Raw genomic sequence first — 8688 nt, 5'->3', positions numbered from 1 at the left:
ACTTCTATTTCTCCCAGAGTCTTTGTTTGCAGAAATTTTGCTGATTGTTGTGGGGAAGATGTTTCGACTAGTAAATCACCTGATCTTAATTTCTGAATTTTTTTCAAATCTCCAATAGTCGATTGGAACAATTTTTGTATAAGAAAAGGAGAAGCTTTAGACAGGGATTTCTCTCCAGTCGCATGCACTATTAAATAAGTAGGTTGGCTTGAAGTCTAATCTTTGGTCGCTTCTTTTGTGTTTTTATGATCCATATTTAAGTATTTATATTCAGCTCCTAGTGACCCCACCCACCATGGAACCCAACAAGGAGATGCCGTCACATGGGAGACTCCCATAGACTGTCACATCAGGGTTTTCCAGGAGCTATACCCTCACAATGCAGTCAAGAAGAGCACATCTTGTCTGACATGTCTGCCCGGTCTGCATCGATCGGTTGACTCCAAGCCGAGGTCAAGAATGACTCAACGACCAGCCGATTGACTCAAACGAAGCCTGATTTGAGCCTCCCGTTTATCCGAAGCAGGGGCCAAAGCAGTGTGTTGGGGATGTTATGTTGCCCCTCAACTACCAGGATCCCCCTTTCCAACATACGAGACACCACGCATGGCAAACACGTGGGTGGGCGTTCACATCCCAGGGATGGTAGAGTTACTACACCATCTCTGGGAGGTTCCCCTCAGCACGGACAGGAACCCACATCAAGGGGAAAATCTCCTGATCTCCAACAGCCTGCTGTGTCTAATGACCCCAACTCCCCCCACTTTTTAGGGGCCAATCAGAATTTCTTGGATAGATATCACACTTGCAATAACTAGAAGCTCCACTTGGGTCAAAGACTGGCATGTTTGTGATAGAGAGTTTCTCAGACCACAATGGGATCGAGTTCTCCCTTCACTCTGGTGCAGGCAGACCCATTGTCAACAACATCAAGTGCTACAATGCCAGAAGAGCAGACTGGGAAAGTTTCTACAAATCCCTGGACACCTGCACACCAACTATAGGCATGGTTTCCTCTAAGAACTCTGCTATTAATGCCATAAACCAGTGATTCTCAAAGTGGAGATCATAAAAAATTTTTGAGGGGTTGTAGAAAAATTGATAACAGATTTTTTTCTCCAATCTATATATATATATAAACGAATGTATGTTTGTCTGTTGTCAATCATGCATTACTACACCATTTATCCGATTGTCTTGAAACTTTGGAAAGTTGTTTAACACACTACCGCGAAAATTTGTGGCATGTGTGAAAACCACCATTTCTCCCTTCCAAAAATATCTTTATATGTGGATTAAAGCTTTTATGTCCAACAGATGGTGCTAACTCCGACAACCTAAGTTTGCTTTTCTGTGAGGCATTATGCTTTTCTGTGAGAATGGACTAAAGCAGATCATTTTCTACCTATCTATATAAATGAAATATAATTTTATAATTTTATGCTTTGTTTATGCCTTACGTATATCGCAATATAATTTTATTATATAATTATATAAATAATTAATTTATATAATTTAATAATTTTATGCTTTAATAATTTTGTGAAATATAATTTTATGCTTTTTGTACATTACAAAATACATTTACTCGCAACTGTAAAATTAATTCGCCACCAGAAATCAAATACAATAATTTTAAATTAACTTTAAAAGTCTATTTTTGCAAATAAAGAATATAATCAAAATTTATATAAAATGAAAATTTCGTTTAAAACGTTATTATTTTAAAATTAAAAGTTTTAATTGAATATTTAATAAATGTTTAAATAATTCCATAATTAGCGATCATCAAGACATGAAAAATGCCATAAATGTCATAAATGCCAGAAAATCTTTCAATTTCCATCAACCTGGAAAAGACACATGATAACACAAAAAAAAAAACGACAATTCAAGTGCAAAATATGCAATAAGGCTTTTAAACAAGTAAATATAGGTATAACAAACATTAAAACAAGACACAATTTATTAGTCTTATGGTTAATGTTATTCCAAGACTCTTATAAATTGGTGTATTCTTGTCATCCATTGCAATAAACACAAATCGAACGAGATTGATAAGTGATTAGAATGATTCTCTCGAATTTAGTTTTATAAGAAAGAGAGATTAAATTTATTACTGTAAACTTTGAAACAAAATATATTTACAGTCATCTATAAAATGAATTCACAGTCTGAAATCACAGAAGTAACTTTAAAAATCTGTTATAAAATAGTTTAATATAAGTTTTGATCCCATAAAACAAAAAGACCATTCAAATGTGAAATTTGTAAAAAATCATTCAAAAGCAATGCCGGATTGAAACGACATATGAAAATCCATGAAAATAAGCAACACGTATTTTGCAAGTCTTGCATCAATAGAGGCATGGAGCTATCGAGTCGCCGGTGTCCAGTTTGCAGAGTCTTGATATTTCGCATTGTACAGGAAGAAGATAAAATAGATAAAATTAAGTCCAGCATGCGAAATCACTATGTAATTTGTAACAGCTGTGAAAAACTAATTCTTTTGGCACAATTACGTAAACACACAGAAAAATGCAAAAAGGCGAAAAATGAAAAAAAGACAAACAATCTTCAGAAGAAAATCATAAAATGGCTTTTATGCAACAAGATCATTTCTGGAAATAAATTATCAAAACGCCTGGGAAGGAAGAGGGGCATGAATTCGTTTATTTGTACGGTTGGTTAATAATAGTTTTTTGGCACAAAGGCAACACAGGCCAAGCTGCGCCACAACACATGGTATAAATAAATACATAAATAAATAACAATAATAAATAGAATAAAATAGAACAAAATAAAACAACAGAAAAAAAAACAAAAAACATAGAACCGATAACAAAAATAAATAACAATTAAAATGTATATAGTAACAAGGTGTAAATATAAAATAAACAAACAACTAAATCTGTTTATAAATATTTGTAACTTTTAGAAAGTTCAGTAATTTATCAACATTTGGCCTCTGGCCCAAAATCTCTTTAAAACTTGCATTTCCAAAATGCTGCCTACGAATCCTTTCAGAGGCAGTGCAATTGCTCAGTATGTGCTTAACGCTTACAGTACAATTGCAATACTGACACACAGGCTGGTCATCACCCGTCAGAAGGTATTGATGAGTCAGCTCGAGTGTGTCCAATTCTCAAACGAGTAAGAATGACCTCGGATCTCCTGTCATACTGTTTGTTGTGTGTCCAATTTTCTATTATAGGTTTGATCTCGTAAAGTTTATTGTGGACTTGTTCGTTCCACACATTTTGCCATCTCTCTGCTAGTCGTTTTTTAACAACCAGCTTCAAGTCACCTCCTTCAATAAACATTGTATGCTGAGAAGGACTTGCTGACTTTGCAGCTGCAGTCAGCTTCTTCATTCCCTTTTATACCTACATGGCCTGGGACCCAACAAAATTTTACAAGAATATTACTCGCAATAAGATGGCAAAACAGTTTGCGAATTTTAATCACTATAGAGTGAGAACTAGGTTCATGTGAGATCGAAGCCTGAAGTGCACTAACTGAGTCAGTGTAAATAACACAGCGACGATGACCTTTACTAATTATATATTTTAAGGCTAGGTAAATAGCCTGCAACTCTGCAGTAAAGATGGAAGAATTCGATGCAATTTGTTCTGCCACAATCTCATCCTGGCAGACAAAGGCTGAGCCAACGTAATCAACTGATTTCGATCCATCTGTGTATATAGGAATTAAATTCCTGTCGTTTTCGCACGAAGTCTAATACAAAGACCGATTCTATTCAGAACCTTTTATACGCAAAATTGATATAATTTTCAAAAGTATTTTACGCGGGTTCATCCCGCTCCAGGAGGCCTTTTTTATTCCTCCGAAATCTGAAGTGATCCAGGTTGTTAGGATTGTATATCTCGCGCATCTCTTCACATCTGTCCAATCTCGCCCTGAATATGAAAACAGAAAATTTCGTAACACAATAAATACCAAATTTGGAAACATTTGTGGACTCCGCAAGCACGTGGTTTGCGGGTATGAAAGGAAGTGGAAATGAATAGTCGGTAGAAGCGTATAGATAAACAAACAAAGGTTTATTAATTACACACACAAAAAGGGGGAATTGATCGCCTGATTTAAACAGGCAAACAGCGTTCTTAACAAAATTAAGGATGACAATAACACTAAGATTACAACAGTAATTAATCGCGAGACTAAAACTAATACGCGATTAAACCTTAAAAAAACTATACAAACATTTACAAGATGGTAGATACCGTCGCCGTATTTCGTGGGACACGTAGTTACGAAATGAGATTCTTCTCGCTGGTTCTTGTCCTTTTCTTTTTCTTCCTGATCGGCTGCTCTGCTTCGAATCCTTTCTCTCGTCTCTTCACCGCTCCAGATCCCCGATCCACGAAACGAGAAGAATGAAAAATGCCTCGACACGTGGAAGTCATCCCTTTATATCTCCCACCATCCGGGAGCTTTTTCTTTTCCTCCCACGTGACCCTCCAAATAGCCAATCAAAAACCACGGCACAGCAATGACGACAACAGACGGTACGGTACACAACAAAATGGCCGTGCGTTACATCTAAAACCCGATACAACAACATATACGCGACGCGACATAAACGAAAAAACAAACATATAAATAGAACAATCGAACAAAAAAAAAATACATAAATATATACATATAATTAATAGCGGCGAAGCGCTACATATCTCCCCTCGGAGACGATTAACTACCGTAGTGTAGCCTACGGAAGTCAATCTCACGATGCCTTAGGTTGTACGGTCGCTTGCTTATGCCTTCGTCAGCGCTATTCCCCTGCGGAACGTCGTTACCAACACCCTTTACCCTAACATCACTGCTCCTCAATCTCCTGTTCCATCTCCCATCTTGACCCTCCTCTTCATCCTCTATTTCATGATCGCTAGGTTGCCTTTTTCCTCCCCTTTTTCTCTCCCCACGCCTAGTTTTTTCTACCGGTTCACCGTAGCACATCTTTATACGGTCAACATGGACAGTCTCCCTGTCTTTGAAGTTACACCCTTCTACGCAATACGTAGTCGGGTTCACGACTCTAATGATGCGGAAGGGTCCTTTGTATTTATCCGCGAATTTATTTTTCTTTCCCCCCTTCTTTCTCACCCAGACCTTTTGTCCTACTAAAAACTTCTCCAATTTTCGCCCCTTACTCCCGTATTCTCTTCTTTTCTCGTTAAATTTGGTAGCGCGTTTCCCTGCCGACTCCCTTAGAGCACGAAGTTTTGTGATGAGAAACGTCCTACGCTCGTCAGTCGTGCTTTCATCGACGTGTTGTTCGAAATTTGGAATGCGGGGATCTATTCCATATAACAGGAATGCAGGCGACTCGCCAATTGCCAAGTGGTGCGAATTATTATAAGCGAAGCAGGCCGGATAAATCATCTCATCCCATTCCGCCCCTCCTCTCTCCGAGGACTTTGATATCATCTCTATTAGCGACTTGTTAACTCTTTCACATAACCCGTTTGAACACGGTCTGTAGGCTGTAGTAATGTTTCTCTTGATCCCAAGCCACTTACAACAATCGGAGAACAGGGACGAAAGAAAATTCGTCCCCCTATCCGAGATAATAGTTTCGGGTGCACCATAACGACAGATTATTGAGTTAAAGATAGCATTGCTAACCGACCACGCAGTTTGATCTCTTAAGGGGTGAATCTCTACAAATCTCGTGAAAATATCGATCATCACAAGGATAAAGCTATTCCCTTGACTCGTCGTATTAAGGGGACCTATGATGTCGACGGCGATCTTCTGAAAAGGGGCATTAGCCACCTCATTCTCCTGAAATGGGGCCTTTCCCTTATGAATATTGTGCCTCTGACACTTTTCACAGGTCCTAACCACTTCCTCTACTTTATCCTTTAGGTTTCTGACATAATAATGCTTTTCGATGCTCATCATCGTCTTCCGTACTCCCCAATGCCCCGACAGATTATTATTATGAATAGCCTTGATTAACTCCTTGGAAATGTCTTCCCCCACGCAGACCTGGTTGTGATACTGATCGCGCGCCCTGAAATAACTTTGCCTATATAGGCATTCGTCCACTACTATATACTGTGGCATCTTACTCCTTATGCCGTTACCATCAGGAGTTCTCATTAAATCCCGTTTAATAGGTCCAAAAAATTCGTCTCTGTCTTGCGACAAACGTATTTCGTACCTATCAGGGATAACAAATTTCGTGGCCCCTACCTCAACGTGATATACCCCATTAACGTTCCTTGACAAAAAGTCCGCCACATTATTATTCACGCCCTTAACGTGCTGCACCTCGATGTCATAATCCATGAGCTCCATCACCCATCTGATTAAGCGATTGCTTCCGTTTTTGATGTTACTAAGAAAGACCAAAGGCTTGTGATCGGAGAGAATTATTGTCCTTTGCCCCAAGATTAAAAACTTAAAATGCCTCAGGGCCATGATTATGGCCAAACACTCCTTTTCTATGGTCGAGTAATTAAGTTCAGCCCCCTGAAACCTCTTACTGAAGTAGCCGATCGGTACTAAGCCCCCTTCTCTGCGTTGCTCTAGCACTGCAGCAGCCGCTATCTTAGAAGCATCGGTGTGTAAGAAAAAGGGTTCATTAAAATTAGGGTGTGCTAATAATGGCGGTGTGGCGATGGCTTCCTTCAACTTTTCGAACCCTTGCTGGCACTCCAGACCCCACACAAATTTTTTTCCCTTCTTTGTTAACTCGGTAAGCGGTGCGGCCAGGTCAGCAAAGGATGGTATAAAATTTCGAAAAAACCCTACCGCGCCAAGGAAACTGCGGACACCTTTCACGCTCTGGGGCGCCCTCACCATTCTTATGGATTCGATGTTACTTGGGTCCGGACGTACTCCCTCCCTACTAATTATGTGCCCTAGATAACTTACTTCTTCAGCTAATATCTGGCATTTTTTTGGGTTAAGTTTAAGGCCTTCGCTATTCAGGGTGCTGATGACGCGATCGAACAAATCAAGGTGGTCCTCTAATGTTTGGGAAAACAAAACGATGTCGTCTTGAAAGACGAAGCAAGAGTTCCCTACGAACTTAGCCAGGATTTTCGTCATGACATATTGAAAAAATCTCCCACTGTTCTTACCCCCTTGAGGCATCCGGCAAAGTTGGTATTTGCCCCAAGGTGTGGAGAACGCGAAAACATGCCTCACCCTGGGATCCAAGGGGATCTGAAAATAACCCGCCTTAAGGTCTAGAACCGAAAAATATTTATTCCCATTAAGCTGAGACAATATGTCATCGATCCTAGCCATCGGAAAAACCTGCGTTTTCGTTATTTCGTTTACCTTCCTCAGATCCAGAGTGACGCGGAGCTCGCCAGAGTCCTTCGGAACGACGTGTATCGGGGAGTTCCACTCTGACGTGCTCTCCTCGCAAATTCCCGCCTTCAGGAGATCATTAATTTGTCTTTTGAGGGCAGGCAAGTAGCTGTATGGGATACGGTATTGCTTAACTTTTATCGGACACTCAGACGTCAATTCAAGGGAGTGCACGTGATCTTTGGTCCCCGATAACTCTGAAACTTCGTTAGCCACAGCGTTTGGATACCTTTTTAACACATCGATCACCCTTTCCTTAACCTTCTCCTCAAGGTGATCCAACTTCCATAACTCCGTCTTATCACCTAGCTCAGTGTTTATATTAATGGAGAAATCCCCACTTCCCCTCAGGTTCGTACTATTCACAACTACTCTGATGCCAGTCAGCAGCTCTGGGTGTTGGCAAATAACATCCATGCCGAAAATTAAGTCATAGTCCGTCCCCTTTGGAAAACTCAAACTAGGAGCCTTAACACATACCCTACACCCGTTCTCGAATCTACAATCGATAATTACAGCCTCATCACTTCTCAGGAGAGCACCTGACATTCCGCTTATACAGGAATCATTAAACACAACCCAGTTTCTATTCTGTTTTCTTATATTTTCAGCTAGCTCGTCTCTAATAACGGTCCTTTCCGCGCCCGTGTCGACTAGGCAAGTAACCATGGTACCTAATATTAGACCTTCGATTGTCGGTAACCCGCGTCTGGATAATTGGATCCTCGTGGTCAGTTCCAATCTCACGCTCTGGCCATCTGTCTGACCTCCCAAATGGCCCTCCATTAGTTTAAATGCCTACGCTTATTGCACTGTCTAGCCAGGTGCCCCTTCTCCCCGCAAGCATAGCATCTTCTCTCATTGCTCCACTTTCTATCGGGATTCCCATTTCCCTTCATACATTCTGTTAACGATGCGACCGACTCCGTCAATGCCCGTATTTGACCCTCGAGCTCTGCAATACGGCTGTTCACGCCATCCTCTTTCTCAGAGGACGAAACCTTATGTTCTGAATTCGTGCACACCTCGCTCATTATTTTCCCTTTTCCGCAAGCCGCCTCAATCTCCTCCTCTTCCTCTGCCCTACATATCGCTTGGTCCAAGGTGTCCGGATGTTTTTGCATTACCTGCCTCCGGATGTCAGTGGCCAAACCTCTCAAAAAACACTCTTTCACAGCGTTATCCCGGAGCGTGGCCAAGTTGCTGTTATGAGCCACGGCGCGCGAGAACAAAGACCTTATGCGGATTCCGTACTCACAGACTTTCTCTCCTCTCTTTTGGGCTATTTTTAGGACTTGACTGAAAGGATCTTGTTCTTTGTCCCTCCGATCGAAGCAT

The sequence above is a fragment of the Centruroides vittatus genome, unplaced genomic scaffold (genome assembly GCF_030686945.1).
Source record: "Centruroides vittatus isolate TY-2023 unplaced genomic scaffold, ASM3068694v2 contig_240, whole genome shotgun sequence".
NCBI classification, from domain to species: Eukaryota; Metazoa; Arthropoda; class Arachnida; order Scorpiones; family Buthidae; genus Centruroides; species Centruroides vittatus.
Note: the sequence above shows the minus strand (reverse complement) of the source record.